The 17,473-nt window shown below is 45.8% G+C and overlaps 1 protein-coding gene across 1 annotated transcript in view; it reads right to left on the minus strand.

The window, feature by feature from the left end:
- LOC118228191 (zinc finger protein 536-like) overlaps nucleotides 1-17,351 on the minus strand; it is a 182,826-nt gene extending 165,475 nt beyond the window's left edge. The window contains exon 1 of the mRNA XM_035419528.1: nucleotides 16,654-17,351. The gene's annotated coding sequence lies outside the window, so the exon portion shown is untranslated. The remainder of the gene's footprint in view (nucleotides 1-16,653) is intronic.
- Between the last annotated feature and the right edge of the window lie 122 nt (nucleotides 17,352-17,473).

Genomic DNA, 17,473 nt, shown 5'->3' on the forward strand with positions numbered 1-17,473 from the left:
TGCCGGGATCCAATTCAAATGGCAGATTTTTTCTAAAATACGTGTCAGCCATTGTAAGGACTATTAGCTGGGCACAAAACAGGTGCCAGCACCTCTGGAAGCACGTACTTTCACGTACTGAAAAAAGGCCAAAGCTTTGGCTACAGCTAAGGACGGGAGAACGCAAGTGAGCCAATAAACAAACATAACATATTTTAAAACGCACCTGGAAATTTTTTTCATTCTCTGCGTTTAAAACAACCGTACAGATGGCAAACATGGTTCATATGTGCATATTTAAAGGCAAAGCGCAAACGGAAATAAAAAAAAGTACAGCATCTCACGAGGGGGAGGCGATTAACAGAATATCCAGCTACTCCAAAAAACAAATGCTGCTCTTAAACGTTTTTTTTTTTTGTGCCATCAACATTGGCCAGCTGAGTTGGACGGTGGACGGCTAACTAGCCAGCAGCCTAAGCTTAATTAGAGCACTCTGCTCGATAGCATGCTAATATAGCACTAGCGATAGCAGAGACTGATGAGTCACAAGCGGTCCACCGGCGGCAAAGTTAGCGGGCCAACGGCGGACACAGCGGAATTTCAGCTTTCAACAGTTTTCCAGCGGCCCGCCCGCTGGCTAATTCAGAGCTTTTTTTTTCCAGACAGATGCCCGTTCTTTTCCCGCCTGTTTCTCACAGATTGTAGTCGGCAGGCTACTGCTCTACCCCATTTTTGAACGTTTAATGTGTAGCCATATCTAAACGTAGAAACAGATACAGAAACATAATTTTTAAAGTATACTCAAATTTGGACATATGGGCCAGTAAGTAGTACTTCTGGTTTTTCATTAGTATTTTATAATCAGGGACTGATTTGAAACCGGGGACATCGGGTGAGTTAAATCTCTGGTCAATCAGGGGCATTAATCAATCAATTAACCCATTGGATAGAAAAGAGAACCAGCAGTACTACTGACCTTTGAGGGCCCTGGTATGAGCACCCCTGTGCCTAATAGTTTGGACTCCTTGTTGTTTTAGAAGTGAGTGAGGTGGGGGGAGGGGTTGCTTTAGGCACTCCATCCAAAACAAATGGACATTAATGTTCCATAGAGACAATCAAATCACAAGAATGCAGAGCAGAAAAAGGCTCCTCTTCGCCTCTCATAGTACTCTGTTTCTGTGTGGGTCGCACTGCGGTCGACCCAAGGGGAACTCTTTAAGCGAGAGGCAGGTAATGTGCGGACCACCTGGTCCAGAGGTGACAGGTAGATTATAAGAATTATAGAGGAGGGCACTGAGAGCACCAGAGGGAGAGATCTTGTGCGCTTGAGCCGTCTCTCTCATCTCCTGGAAACAGTGACAGAAAGATATTGAGTAATTCGCGAAGCGGGTCGAGCGGTCAGACATGGTTTCTCTTTTTTTCCTCCTACAATACAGTTAGCATTCTGTTCTGAGAAAAGGTCAGGCACGCCCCCCCCCCCCCCCAAACCAAAAAGTGTGAGGGACAAGAGAGAGCGCCCGAGGGCGTAGGATCGCGCCGTCTGGTGACTTTTTAAGGCAGGCTTGCTCACGATCGTTTCAGACGTCGCGTCCGCGTCCTTTTTCTTTAAAACCGAAAATAAGAGCGAAAGGAAGCCGAACAGACTTCCCTGGGCGGCGGCGGCGGCGGCGGCAGAGTTCTCGCCCCCACCTTCGGCGGCGCGAGAAACAGAGCAGAAAGGTAATTAAAGAACGGGGGGTGGGGGGCGGGGGGAGGTGGTGGGGGGGGGGGGGGGGGGATTGGGGGGGTGTGGCTAACCGGCGGTGCGCTGTCTGACCGTTAGCGGAGAGCGTAGCGCAGGCTAACGGGCTGGAGTGGGGGAGCGCTCACACCAGCGCACACCTCAGATCAACAACCATCTGTCTGCCCCCCCCCCCCCAAAACAAGGGCTCGGGCCCCGGAGAGGGGGCTCATAAGAGCGCGGATACCCAACATGCACCTGGCTCTGATGGGGTGGAGAGAGAGGGCGGGGGGGGGGGCGGCTGCCACCTCTGCTCAAACAAAAAAAAACGTCAATATTTTCATCAGGAGGCGATTATTACCCCCAACACCCCGTCCCCCCCCCCTCTCAGGAGAGGTGTGGTACTAGCAGGAGAAACAATTGATTTTCTTCAGGTTTTCGCTCATTCAGAGATGAGTTGCTCTAGTGTCAACACCCTTCTCTCCCCCCCCCACCCCACCCCCATCAACTCCTGTCATAGCAACCTCAACCTCCCAGGAAGTGACTTTTTGCAATTAGCATGGGGGGCGGGGGTGTGTGTGGGGGGGGGTCAGGGGGGCCGATGTCATGCACACCCCCAGTCATTAATTTATTATTTTTTAATAAATTTCCTGAAATTGAATCGTGGCATTATATTTATATTATATTTTTAGTTTATTTTTTTGCAAGGGGAAGTGAACTGTTAAGTATCAGCTCGGGTTTACAGTATCTGAATAGAAATTGCTTACACACCTCACTGCCTAACCTGATTTCTTTTCTTTTTTTCTTTCTTTTTTTTTGAAATTGCAAGGAAAATAGTTCTCTTACAGAGGAGCTTGGACTGATTTTCTGAGGGTGGGGGGTAAGGGTGGGGCGGGGGGGGGGGGGGGGCGGGGGGGAGAGTTATTTCTGTGATTCCGTACAGCCTTACTGTATGGCTGATTCCCCCATTCTTTGCTGCTAATTGCAGGGTTGCAGTCCCCTATGGAAAAAAAATGCAAATAAATTGCACCGAACCCTTTTCCTCTTTTCTCTTAGCCTAAAACACTGACATTGCACTGTTCACTTGCCTTTTTAAGTGACCTCCTGCCTCACCGGTAGTGGGGTGGGTTTGGGTCGTAACCACAGGTCTCACAGGTCCAACCAACCCTTCCTCCCCCCCCCCCCCCCCCCCCCCCACCACCACCCGGAAGGAATGTCGTTGTGCCCTTGAGCAAGACACCAAGCCTGTGGCCACCACAGCAAAAATACAGCTCCATAAATGGACAATATCTCAAATTTTACACGTGTGAGTCACCCTAGACAAGGACACCTTCTAAATAAATAATGAATAGCCGGGAAAGTCACAGTTTCACACCTCACAGCCATCCCGTCCCAAGAGTTTTCTGACCAAAAATAATATGGGTGAAGCAACATATGCTATCCATCACTCAGATCTGAACGAATCGTTTCGCTGTAGAGAGCAATAAATTTCAGCCGATTACAAAAATTAAAAATTAAAAAAAAGTCAGTGACTGACAGCTCGTTCTGGCTCCACCCATTACAGGGGTCATGAAGCCCCACTCTGTCATCCTTTAGCTTTTCTCTCCCCGTCCCTTGTCCTCTTAACAGGTACTGACCAAACTCCCAGCGGTCCACTTTACAGCATGTGGACCGCGCCGATCCACTTCTGGGGAGGGAGAACTTCCGCTGCACTCTGCACTAACACTACATTACATCACATCACATTACAGGCATTTAGCAGACGCGCTTATCCAGAGTGACTTACGCAACTTTTACACAGCGTTTACACTGCATCCATTTATACCGATGTATATATACTGAAGCAATGCAGGTTAAGTACCTTGCTCCAGGACGCTAAACAGCAGTGTCCAACCTGGGAATCGAACCTGTGACCTTTAGGTTACAAGACCAGCTCCTTACCCATTATACTACACTGCCGCCCACTAAGAGGCAAGCCCTGCGTAAAGACTCACGCTGCCAGTCACGCCTGCGTAAACCACACCCTCAAAACCATCACAAATCAAACTCAAATCAAACTGTCTCACCACTACATTGCTGGAACAAGAGCGAGACGGAGAAAAGCACCACTGCTTCGTTCTGAAGTCTCTCTCCTTGAAAAAGGGGGATAAACTGTTTCCAACTGAGCGCATCAGTATCAGTGGAAATCTGATTCAGGGCTAGAAGGCAAGGGAGAACATTCGAGGCTTACTCGTGCCTAATAAGTAAGTTTGGTGCAAGTTTTGTTTTGTTTTTCTGGAGAGATATGCACAAGCTTTTAGTTCAGGTGACAGACACATCAACAGCTGCTGAATTTAGCCTTAGCTAACACAGCTATTTATGCTTTCGGAAGCAGCGCTAGCCGCGCGCGCCTGCTAAAACTCCCCGTGCTGTTAAAACTCCTCGTGCTGTTAAAACTCCTCGTGCCTGTCGCTGCTCCATTCAGTTCGGTTCCTGTAACCGTGGCAATGACCTGGCACGTCCTTTTCAGACGAGAAACGGCCTCCCCTTCCGCCCCACACGATGCCGGGTCTCCGTGTTTTCAGTCCTTTCAGTACCTCGACGGTAGACCGAGCGAGAAACTTCCCTCCCGCGCCAACACACACACACAAGGGGGAGAAGAAGAAAAAAAAAAAAACAGAGGGGCCCGATCTTGAATCCCACCCTGAAACAGAGCCCTCCCCCCCCTCCCCTCCCCTCCCTGCACCCCGCCCCCACCCCCCTCCCCACACACGGCGGGTCAGAGGGGGGGCTAATCAGCGCTGACCCCAGCCGTCACGGCGGTTAACCCCCCGTCATTCTCCAGCGGCGGGGGGGGGGAGGGGGGGGGGCTGCTCTCGGCCCCGCGGCCCAGGCTTCAGTCACAGCGATGTCACTTCCTCCCGGAGAGAGAGAGCCGCCGCTAAGCCCCAACCGCCAAACCGCTGACTAATGACTCCCGCGTACGCGCTGCCACACGCTAGCGCACACGACGAGGGCGAGAGAGGGAGAGAGAGAGGGAGAGGTAGAGAGGGGAGGGGGGAGGTAAGGCGGAGAGAGGGAGGTAGAGAGGGGGGCAAGGCAGAGTGGGGGGAGGTAGAGGGGGGTGGCAAGATGGAGAGAGGGAAGTAGAGAGAGAGGGGGGCAAGACAGAGAGGGAGGTAGAGAGAGTGGGGGGCAAGACAGAGTGGGGGGAGGTAGAGAGGGGGGGTAAGACAGAGAGGGGGGAGGTGGGGGGGGTAAGATGGAGAGGGGGCAAGACAGAGAGAGGGGGGAGACAATCATCTGACTGATGACTGTGTGATATAATGTCGCAAGTTTCCCGTCTACTTTTTTCTTTTTTTTTTTCTTTACTTGTCTACTGCTTTTTATTATTGTCAAATTTTACCAGAGTCCATTTAACAACCAGCAAACCACTCACTTCCTCACCATGGACCCCAGACGCCACAGTCAGAGTTAATGCGATGCTGAGCCTTGACTCTGACACTTGTCTTTTGACCTCTCAGTACCCGCTGGGGGAGGGGGAGGGGGGCGGTTTGGGGGTGGCTACGCCAGACCCCATATTGACCCATATTGTCCCAGGCTGCCAGCCGTTAAAGTCCCCACGCTGTGTCCGTCAGGATCTTGCTTTTAATCCCATTCGCTTGGCCCCTCGATTCTAAGGTTGTTCGGAATGCAAGACGTCTTATCTCCTAATCTCATTTCCTCTCGCTCCACGGATGTTCTATATTCCGACCCTCATTTCCATCCTGAAATATTCCGAAATAATGTTCCGATCCTGGGTTCCGTCCGTTATCCAAACACCCACTGAGCCGAGGAGGTTGCCGTTTTGGTAATGGGAAAGTTCTGGTTCTGTCCCTCTCTCATTGTTGCTATTTATGAATGGCTTGCTTTTGACCACGCCTCCTTATGAATATTAATAATTAATCAGAAAATATTTGGAATACTTTTTTTTGCCACAACTTCAGGGACAGAATTTACGATGTTACAAAACAGGGCTCCGAACATCTGGTCCCTGTAAGGAATGTATTACAGGAATCTTCCTATTTAATTAGAATAACTAGCGACTAATTTAGTTCTACAAACTAGCGGCTAATTTTGTTCTAAAAACTAGCAGCTAAGCTAATTTTGTTCTAAAAACTAGCGGTGTCGTGACTCATGCTCGAAGCTACAGCTTGTGACTGGCATCTGTTGACAGAAAAATGGGTAAAAATAAGGGTGTGATCAAACCAGGCTCCATTATAGCCTGCCGTGTTCCCGTAAAAAATCAAGACTTAAAACCCGCACCTCGATCTGCATAAACTCCAATTATTTTAATTAGATTCCTCGAGACTTGCCAAAAGATAATGCGATTTCAAGGTAAACATTCAAATGAGTCCAGTCATTTTGCTACAGTGAAGGACTGTAAATAGTCTGGCTTTTTTAATATAGTGAATTTAAATCACGATCTATGGGTGTCACTGGTTTCATTTTCCATAGGTAGTCTTTGCAAGCAGGATTACAGTTCGACCATTCTCTTCCTCCAGTATGCCCTGTGTGTTTGCAGCTGGACAAACGACGAGACTGAACCCCTACAATTAGCATGGCCCTCCAGCCTACCGGCAAAAGGAAAGGTTAAGAGGACAGTGTTCATTCCAGAACGGGACGATGAATGTCCGAAAAAAAATTAAGGTAACATCCTCACGATGCACTCAAACACGAGCCGCTCCTGCGTGGAACAGGAAATGGAATTCAAGGGAGGGTTGCCGTGTGACTACTCTGTCAATCAAAGTCACCAAATGAAACAAGAGACCCACATACACAAATAACAGCCCCACCGCCCCCACCCCCCCCCCCCCCCCCCCCCCCCCCCAACCAGGGCCCCCAAGTTCCGGTTGAATTGTTTTTTTTTCCCTGACATTGAGAAGAGATTACATACATCTTTCAAATACTTTTCTTTTTTTCTTCTTCTTTTTTTTTTTTTTTAAACTACCGAGGCTACAAAACAACCAAGGCTCATTTGACTCCTAAAATTACCTCCGAAGATTTTCATCTTCAGCTGCGATTTAGAGCAGTTCCCTGCTGATAGGAAATCAGTGAAATCATGAACCCATTTTCCCCACAACCCGAGGATGCATTTGTGGGACGTAAGTGTCACTACTGATAAAATGTCCGCCAGTGTATTGCTCCATTAATACAATCCAGCATCCACGACTGATATCAGATCTGTTAGCATCAATCCACTTCCTTCTTGCATCTCACTGATTTATTATGCAAATTAATTATGTTGTTATGAGTTACTTGACTGGTAAGATTCTGATTTCAGGTGTTCTTAATGCTGCTAAGTTACAACACATTTGTGCTTGTCGAAAGGGACGTGACGCCACAAAGACAAAATAAGTGGCCCAGTTGTGGTAAAAAATGTGATGGCAAATTAATTCCCAGACAGTACCACAGATATCTCTATTTATAAAGCACCGTGCAACTTTCTGCTGAAGATTCCATCTCTACCATTACCCAAAGTTAAAACGGAGTGTTTGGTTGGCTCCCGGGTTACGAATATTAATTAAGGGGTGTGGTCAAACATAAACACTATCACCTCCTATTGCCAACTGAAACGTCACTTAACAGGGCTGCACAGCACATTTGGAATGCAGAGCAGAGCGTCTGTTCGTCAAATGTCTGTGCTGAAATTTGGAATGACGGGGCCGACCCAAGCTCTGCTCTCTACACGCAGTGCGCTATCCCAAAAGGACGCGGGCGGTGGCTTAGAATCAGGAGCGTAGGACTTTTATTTATTGACGTGCTTTCTGAGAGCAGAATTACACATGGTGGTGCAGACTGGAGCACCCTACAGATGGAGACTATGAAGAGCAGTGTAGTGAGCGTACAACAGTAGGTTGCAGGTTCAAATCTCATGTGAAGTCGGGTATATACCCTGATTTTTTTTTTTCTGTAAATATCAGGATATAAATGGACAGTATGGACAAGTTGTAAAAATAAATTGTTTAAATCACTGCATAAACAAATAAAGTTGAGCAAAAAAAAAAAAAAAAACAGGTTATTAAATAATTTTATAAACAACTGCAAAAGCGCTTGTATACGTTAAGCGGGGTACATGTGCGCCCGTGAACCCGACAGGAGACGGATCACAGACGTGGCTGAATTTCTCCGGGTACGAAAGAGAGAGCCAAATGAAGATACGGAGTCAGAAGGACGTGAATGAATCAGACGGGGACGTGTGATTTCAGTCATTATTAGTGCGCTCAAGCAGGCCTGGGTCACACGTTTCTAACTCTGGAGATGACTGGTGAAATTCACAGACACCCCGGCAGAGAGATCGCTAGAGATGTTTCAGCTAAGGCGTGTTAATATTGAAGACACAAACAAGTCATACGAAAGAAGAATTCCGCTCTGAATACTGGTGAATACAGGACAATCGTTATACAAAAAAAAAAAAAAAAACATTTTACAAGCGTCAAAAGGATTTAGAATAAAATGTGGTCTGCTTTTCAGCATACAAAGGTTGTGACAAAAAAAAAAAGAGCTGTTGGTTCTTTTTTTTTTTCCCTGCTTTGTTTTACACATTTTAAATATTACGTAACTCACAAAGAACTTGACTCTGTGATTGGAGTATTGATTACTGTATTCTACCAGTTTCCTGACCCGAGGAAATGCTCCTCTAATTTCTGCTAAATTTATTAATATTTATTTATACATGGGAGGCTGACTGAGCACGTGTGCTCTTTTAGAGCATTGCCCTGTTATGACCGTCCAAATTACTCTAACCTGCACGTTTTCGGATTGTGCGAGAAAAAAACTGGAGGATCAGGACGACATCACACAAATGACACAGACCTACATTTATCTCCCTGTTACCACAACTGATACGTTATAAAAGCACAGATGAAGCACAGCAACCAGGCACAACACAAATGGTTTTTGAGAGGAGCAAGAAAAACCAAAGCAAGAGGAAAAAAAAGAAAAACAGTGGAATTATAAGTGATAGCAATGGCAGCGGAAGGAGCTCATTTGAAGGTGTGTAAAGGAAGCTAGGACCCTGGGGACCTCTCTCTCAAAAGCTCTTTAAAAATTCATCTGTGTAAAAAAAAAAAAAAACACACAAATTCGCAACAACAACAAAAAAAAACGAAAAGGCAAATTCCCCAAAGTATAGGATATTTAGTTCATCTCTTGAGTTAAAAGCATTTCACGGGAAGCTGACATATCTCCCCCTGCATCGTGCTTAGGCATCCGTAGGTGTGGTGTACCAGGGGAAGAGGGGCTCCGAGCTTCGTGGCAGGGAAGGATGTTCTCAGGTATACGCGAATCCCCAGGCAACCACAGCGCACGCTACTTTTCATTGCACTCCTTTGACAATTTGTGGATTTACACTGCACAGCTGAATGAGTGAAGGCAATATGCATTTTTGACTACGGAGATAAAAGAGCAACGGAGTTTAAGGCTCACGTCACATATTTTATGGGTGTACACTGCTGTGTGTGTGTGTGTGTGTGTGTTTGTGTTTGTGGGTGTGTTGGTGTGTGCACGTGTGTGTGTGTGTGTGTGTGTGCGTGCGTGCATCTCACCACTCACAGTAAACTGTTTACCTAACACTAGAGGTGCACTTAAGGGCATAAAAGCCGAGCGGATGAAGCCCCAGGCAGCAACTGGAGGCCTTTACCCATAATCCACCTTTATGATCCGCCGTGCTCGCCTAACCGCTTCACCGCCAGGCAGGTCCACTATCTCTGGAGAGCGTTCCATAAAGCGTCCCACTGGATCTAGCTTTAACCCCCGACGATGACCCCCCTAACCACAGCCCCCTAAAAAGGGAACGCGCGACCACGGCAACGCACCATCGAACACACTGATCCCGCCTCACCTCCGCTCTGATACCGCACTCCCCTTCCGCGGAATAACAGTGTCTGCTAGATGCCAGTAAAGTTAAGTAAACTAAAGACATCAGTGCATTCCTTACTCCAAAAAAAAAAGAAAAAAAGAAAAGAACTTCACTCCGTGGGCCTAAGAGTATTGAAACAAGCCAACTAGATTCCTCTTTGGAAAATATATGAAATTTCTGTTGCCAGGTGTGGGCATGAATACAATACTGTTGTTTGTTTTTCTGCTTTTTGTTTTTGTTGTTTTTTTGTTTTATGCTCCCCATCTCACACCAGAAATGGTTGAAAATACCCTGGCAACAGAGCTCTGCGTCTTTGAATTGACTTATTGTTCCACCGAGACAGTGGGTTTGAGATTTAAGAAAACAGAAGGATTTCTGTTCAAATCCTGGACCTCTGATTTGCCCTGCATTAGTTACAGTAATAATGCAACATGAGCACGTCCTACATAGACTAACCAGTGGGCTTCTAAACACGCATTGTCTTTCAAATATATTAAATAAGGTTCAGCACTTTGGGTAAAAAATGTAAAAAAAAGTAATAAATACTTCACTTGGTGCCATCACCACAAAACTCCCCATATTAGAAATATAAATGCAAGAATTCCAACTAGAGAAAAAAAACATACACACTGCTGCCTTCCTAAGAACAAATATGAAGAATTTACAGGAAAGAATTCCCCGAAAATCTCCTAACCCTTGAAGATGGTAATTCCCTAACGTGCTTTGAACTGGACGAGTGACCGCAGCACAAATAACCTAGCCTAAACCCGAACCCGACCCCCCCGTCCAAGCCGAAGGTGACACCTTTCCTCGGCCCTCAAGTCCTGGGGTTATTTTTAAACATTTCCGTTAACAAATTACGACTCATATTTTGTTTGAAAGGAACACAAGCGGGAGCAGCAAGAGAGAGGGGTGGCCTTCCTGCCTCTATATCACACCTCACTTCCTATTTTTTAAAATTTATTTAATCTTTAACCTTTAACCTTTAAAACCGTGTCAACTGAGACCAGGGGTCTCTTCAGCAGAGAAGACCTGCAGACCCCAAAGTTTCAGATACGCCTTGCACAGAAACCTCGTACGCATAAAATGTCTGAACAGAGCAGTCTGTACACGTGAGAGAATTATACATAGCAATGGCGTACATTTAAAACACTGAAAAGTTTATTTACACTACGCAAACGCAGATACAGACATACACACGACACAACCAATACTGCTAAAGAATGCCAGGCAATTGCATGCACTTGCTTCAATTATAAGGTAAAGAAATCTTAAGATTTGGAATTTTACTGGTGAAGCTAAAGAAATCTTAAGATCCCGAGAGTCAGATTTAAATACCGCTAGAAACATCATCACCCCCCCCCCCCCTTCTCTCAAATGATGACCAGACTCCCTGTCGGTGTCAGAGAAGTTAATTCAAGAGACTTGACCTGTCTGGGAGCGAGCGATTGATGCCAAACCTGATCATTATCCACCGAATCACCGGGCCAGCCAACGGTGGGATTGGGAGACATTAACTCCTGAACCCCTGTGCTCGTGCACGGCAACACTGTTACTAGGGGGGGAATCTCACGAGGCGGTGGGGGGGGGCAGGGGGGAAGCAGGGGGCCACAAAAAGTACCGAAACCGCTTCGGAAGAGAATCGGCCTTCTGGGCCCCCCTTGGGTTCGGTCCTGAGAAAAGGAACCGCGACGTCTCCCACGAGTGCGGTCCCAGGTCTGAAACCACGAGGAGGGTTTAGTCACGGGGGACCAGCGGTTAAGCTGTCTCTTAACCTGACCCACCTGCTCGCTCCTGTTCCGGACCTGAGACCCACCTGTAAACCCACCACACATCCAGTTTACTCTCACACATCCAGCACGGTCTTACTTAGCTGCTCTTTGATATCTACCTGCATTGTCGGTTGATAGATTTTTTTTAAAAAACCCTGATAGATTTCATAATGCTTTCTGCCTTCTGAGCAGCGTTAATAACACAGACCCCCCCCACCCACCCACCCCCACCCCAGCTCCAAAGCTCTCTAACTCAAGCGTTTCCCTTTTGAAATGTTGAATGAAAATAAAAAGGACAGATAATTTTCTGCTCTCCTTAAACGGTACAGTGGGTCCTTCAAGCACAGCTGAGCTGCCAGACAAATAGCATTTAATTTACCTTGACACTCACACTTAATTGAAAACAGCACCATCGGTGTTTTAACCTTCACCTGCTTTTCAAATGGGGCGAGATCTGGGAGGGCTTAATTACCTAATAAAATAAAACTCACTCTAAAACAGGCCCGAAAATAAAGGAGGAACCAGATGAGATCTTAATATAGTTAAACGCAGAAACGCACACGTGCGCGCAAACACACACACGTACACACGTCCGCGCACGCACACACACACGTACACACACGTGAGCGTGCACACACACACGCACGCACGCATGAACATGCACACACACACACACAGGACAGTTTTAGAAGTCACATTTTCTCCGTCGTTAAACAACGCAGCCGCATTCTCCAGATCTGGCTGCTCCAGATTAGGAAATTGTAAAAATATTTGCGACGGAGAAATTCCAGCAGACGAGAGAGCAAGGTTACACTACAAAAGAGCCGTCCTCCCTTCTGTCACGAGTACACAAAATGAGCACGGACAGAAAAAGTTCCAAACTCCCCAAAAGGGGCTAAACAATAAGAAAAAAAAGAACCCCAGCTATTGTAGTCATAACCCGCGAGAACCAGACCGCGAATGTGCCGCTCTCAAAGGAACTCCTCGTCCCGCTCGTACACCCCTCTGATGTGCGGAACACCGATCGCACGCTCCGCACCCAGTTCAAACCCATTCAAAGGCCAGATGGACTCCTCCACCGAACGGCCTTTTCCTTTCCCCCCCCCCCCCCTCTTTTTTTCACTCTTTCGTTCGCTAAGGCAAGTTGTTTGCTGATAACGCGAGCCGGCTGAGCTGACCATACGTGCTGACACTGCAGAGTAATGCTTCAGCTGCACGCTGCACACACCGCACACCTCCTCCCCAACCTCCGTCCGTTTGGAGAAAAAACCGTTCGGTGGCAAGTAGCCATACGTCCTCTCTGTATGACAGTCCATGTATTCTCAGGTCTCAGTAAAACATACAGTGTTAATTCAACTCTAACAGTGTGAATTAAACTCTTGACAGACAACATTTGATTTGGTCCCACATTCCGGAGTTTTAGAGTTGAATTAACGATGGACATTTTACTGCGTATGACAACCACCGATGTTAGGAGTGGGTTCACCACCACAACCCCCAACCCCCCCGTCCCCAACACCACCACCACCACCACCACATAAAACTGGGCACTGGCATCGCTGATATTTGCAACTATTTGAAGCATGCCTGGCTGGTTGCAAAAAAAACAACAACAAAAAAACACTGGTGCACTTGATTGACAGGTGGCATGCATACAATTCCCCTATTTTCCTTGTCTAAAAAAAGGTATGATTGTGTTTGTGCACTCCTGGGATGACCGGCACATCAATACATGGTGCATTGCATATTTAAATTAAAAATTTAAACGTCCTTTATCAAATTCAAATACGGGACTTCTGCGAGGCTATGAGACTCACTATGGGTCTCTTAGCCTTTCACAAAACTTTTCTTAAATTATTCTTATTTTTGTTCTTAAAAATGTTCCTACGAAAAAACAATACGAGATTCATGGCACACGCGCAGACCTTTTTTTTTGTGCGTATCCCAGGTGTGTGAGATGATGAATGCTGGCTGTTCGTAAATTTAACGCGCAATCCCGTTCATGTGATTTGCATAAGGAAACAGCCACGAAAAAAATACAAATAAAAAGAAAATGACGAATGCCGAAATGCTCTTGGAAATGTTCTTAGGCGCAGTTGACGATCAAATGTGTTCGTACGCATGCTTTGTGAACGAGGCCCTATGAGACCACCTGTTTCAGGGGGTCAAACGAAGAAAACAAACGACAGCAGTCTGGGTGAGAACAAGTCCTGCTCTGCAGATAACCGCATCATTCACTGGAGGAATCGTGTCCTGGAGTTACAGAGGCGATCGTGCGGAAGAACGGCGGGGGGGGCCGCGCCGCGCTCCTCGTCTTCCTCACGAGCGTGCGAAAGGGCCGCCGCAACTCAACGCTTTCGGTAACCGAACACGACCCCCTGAACCCGGCGCTCGTCCAGGGGTCTCGCATCGATCCGGCACTGAACCCCGCGGGGGGGGGGCAGAGACGACGAGGGGAAAGGGGGAGAGAAGGAGTGAGAGAGAGAGAGAGGGAGTGTGAGAGTGTGAGAGAGAGAGAGGGAGAGAGAGAGATACAGGGGGAATGGGAGAGAAGGAGAGGGAGAGAGAAGGAGTGAGAGAGAGAGGGAGAGAGAGAGATACAGGGGGAATGGGAGAGAAGGAGAGGGAGAGAGAAGGAGTGAGAGAGAGGGGGAGTGAGAGAGACAGAGAGAGAGAAAGTGAGGGAGGGAGATAAAGAGAGGGGTGAGTGAGAGAGAGAAAGGGAGGGAGAGAGAGAGGAAGAGAGAGAGAAGGCGTGAGAGAGAGAGAGAGAGGCCGCATAACATCTGGGAACATCTGGTCTTTTTTGTAAGTCATGTGCGTCAACTTCATCTTTAAGTTAGTGTCCATGGCAACTGTTGTTTGCTCCATCTTTTCCAGAGCCTCGCTTTTTTAAGGGGGAGTGGTGGTGGGGGGGGGGTTACGGGGGGGCAAGATGTCCTTTTCCATATTCATGTTTCATTTTCAGTTCTTTAAAAAATTATTTCTTTCCACAATCAACTTCATAAATCTGACCTAGCATTATTGAGCAATCATTTTTGTTTGTTGAAGCAACCACAAAACTTATAGTATTGCATAAGTGTCACATTTTAATATGTTCCATCTTTAGCCTGTATGTATCTAACAACACATTCAACAAGATATTGACTGGATTTTTCTCTCAGTTGGCAAAATTACAATTTTTTAAAAATCAATAGTCCTAACAGTTTTCCATGCAAAATTACACAATTAAATCTGCATAACTGTTTTTTGTTTATACAGAAAGCAAATTGCAAATTGAATTGATAGAATATAATACGCTGTAAACTGCAATGTTTTGTAAAGGAAAAGTAGATTGCACTTTGAAAGAGTTGCCCACATATGATCCATTTAGGACTTATATAAATGCTGTTGGAGTTTTTTTTTTAAAATAATATGGCTTGGAAAAAAATATTTCAAAACAGACATGATAAAAGAATCATACAGGTAGCCTATCAGGCGAGAGATCAAACCAAAAAAAGTGAAAGGTTATAGTTGACTTTAAACTGTACATTTACCGTGTAGCTAACTCGACGAAACGTAACGGTCACTAAGCATTTTTTTTTAAGTGTAAAAGGTCAAGAGTGGACTTTTGTTTCCTTGTGAAAATGAGATCACCCGCCCTGCCCACTTTTTACCGAAATTAGATATGAAGACAGCGGACAAGCATGTCCATACAGACATTAATACAGACAAAATATCCGCCTGATGAATGCCGTTGAACAATGACCGCCACAAGCCTGCTTGAGCACACCCGCTATCCCTCTTTTCCTTCCTACAATGAATCTGGGGGTGGGGGGCAGTTATCTCATTTCAACGATGCGGAAGACGCAAAGAAAAAAGTGAACTATTTCGACGGCCATTGTTAATGCAATGAAAATGTTTACCCTTGCACTCACTGTGTCCTTTTAAATACCCCCTCGGTGGGGAATCTGGGATTACCCCCTCCCTATTGGGCATGGAGAGGCCGTTCCGAAAACTCGTGGTAAGGTTGTCCGGTAGGTGGACAGACACCTGCGCATCTGAAGCCAAAAAAAGGCAGTCGCCTTTCTTACTAATAGTCTCCGAGAGTCTATTAACCTACTTACAACAGCTGTATTTTAGCAGGAAATCCCGAGCTATATATACCTAAGAAAAAAAAACTATTTCCGAAAATAAGAACTGTATAAAATAAGAACTGGCTATCTCACTAACGTTTTTCTCATCATTAAAGAAACTCACTGATAACACCATGACGTTAGTTGCCTATTTGCATTCATTTTACTGTTTTATAGACTACTGACTCATACAAATAGACAATATGTTCCCCTTTCAATGGTCGAGATTACTCAGATCCAAGTGAGCTGTGTGGTTTGTTTGAAAACCTGCATGCCATCATTTCTGTACAAAAACAATTCTGTTTTTTTTTTTTTTTGTTGTTTTTTTTTTTTGTGATTAATACCACAGTCGGTAACTTTCTGTCTTTATCCTCCCTGCTTCTTTCTCATACATTTCCTTATTTTCTTAAACTGTAGCCTATTTGCAACAGTGTCGTTATAGGCTACTTCTTATTTCTTTATTGTTGCGTGATAAAAAAGGCAATAAAATCCGACATGACAATTATTTAATAGTTGCTGAAAGGCATAGGCGAATGCTCCTAAAAGCATAACGCAGGACTGCAATTCATACGGGGTCAGTCACAGCACAAAATGGCAGGTCTCACGCGCTTCCATCTCACAAGTTTTGACACATCGCATTCACCAGATAACTTTGATCCTGATTCTCAAAAAGCGTGTTTGGGTTCGCTTCAATGCAGAACAGAGTCACCCAAGGTATTATGGGAAGGTTGTAGTGTATTCTAAAAAAAAAAAAAAAGAAAGTTTTATTTTGTGTCCACCCGTCGATTCTGCAGCTTTTGGTGTGACCTTTCTTAGGCTACGGGTGAATATTAACTTTCGCTTCAATCTTTAGCGGTTTTAAGACAATATCTAACTCTCTGTGACGATTCCACAGTTGGATCAGGACAGAATCTAAGATATATAGTCTATACAGGGAACAGCCAAGTTCGACAGCGGCGTTCAATGGCTTCTCGGTTGCGTTCATATGTTGCTGTTTTCCCATACCCGCATGCAAACGTCACTGCTTTGGATATTTAATTATACTGCAATTGTTCATCACTGAGGCAAAATAGGACCCGCTGTGATGTTAGAAGAGAGACAAACCCCGTCTAAAGCGTTTTTTAAAGCGCCAGGTCCTCCACTAAAACGTATTCGAATGAACTGAAAGAGTCTAAAAGCGGGTCTTACCTTTAAATTTAAAGCAACGCGTTGAAGGGACTCCTGCACATAAACGAAGCGTTGTGGAAGATTGTGTTCACTGAATAATGAAGCATGTCCACAAGATTTGACTTGATCATTTTCTTGCGCTGAAGGGGGAAAAGTGCGGCTCGGACCTGTTACGATTGCCCACTCCAAAATCCCCCTCCAACTGTTCCACGCGCATCCCGAGTAGAGAGCATATAATTTTATTACGTCTCTTTTCGGGACAAACGTGTCCATTGATACCGATCAATTAGCATCACAGGAAATGTCCATCTTTTAGCCCGGACTCCCCCCTATTTGGTAGGTGAAATGCGTTGTACCGTTAAAAAGCACTCCATTGTCGTCCGCGGCGTTATTCACAGCAACTAGATAGGTCTCGCGGCACTCGGCTTTGATGACCGAAAAGGCTGAGCACTTGCTAGTATAACACAGTGCTCGGAATAGTCTCTAATCGTTCATTTTTCTCCCGTGTAGCAACTGAAAAAATGAACACATCGCCGCTTGGTCCTGACCTTGAGCGCTCTTACTAAAATATGTTCTTTTCCTTTTTTTTCTTTTTCTTTTTTCAAGAGGAACCTCACTCACATTCAGTCTTGTTATGTTCGGAGACTCGGCGCAGAATTGGATTTGATACCTGTCATCTCAGAAAAGAGTAATCCTCCCTGGCCGACAAAATACATACATACCAGTTAAATTTTGATTCCTTACCTTTTCGGATAACTAGTTCAAGTATATGTTCTTCCAAAAACTCCAGTGTAAATCGGTGTAGACAGCGCGTTCCAAGCATCAGTCACCGCTCTCGCGC

The sequence above is a fragment of the Anguilla anguilla genome, chromosome 5 (assembly GCF_013347855.1).
Source record: "Anguilla anguilla isolate fAngAng1 chromosome 5, fAngAng1.pri, whole genome shotgun sequence".
Lineage (NCBI taxonomy): Eukaryota > Metazoa > Chordata > Actinopteri > Anguilliformes > Anguillidae > Anguilla > Anguilla anguilla.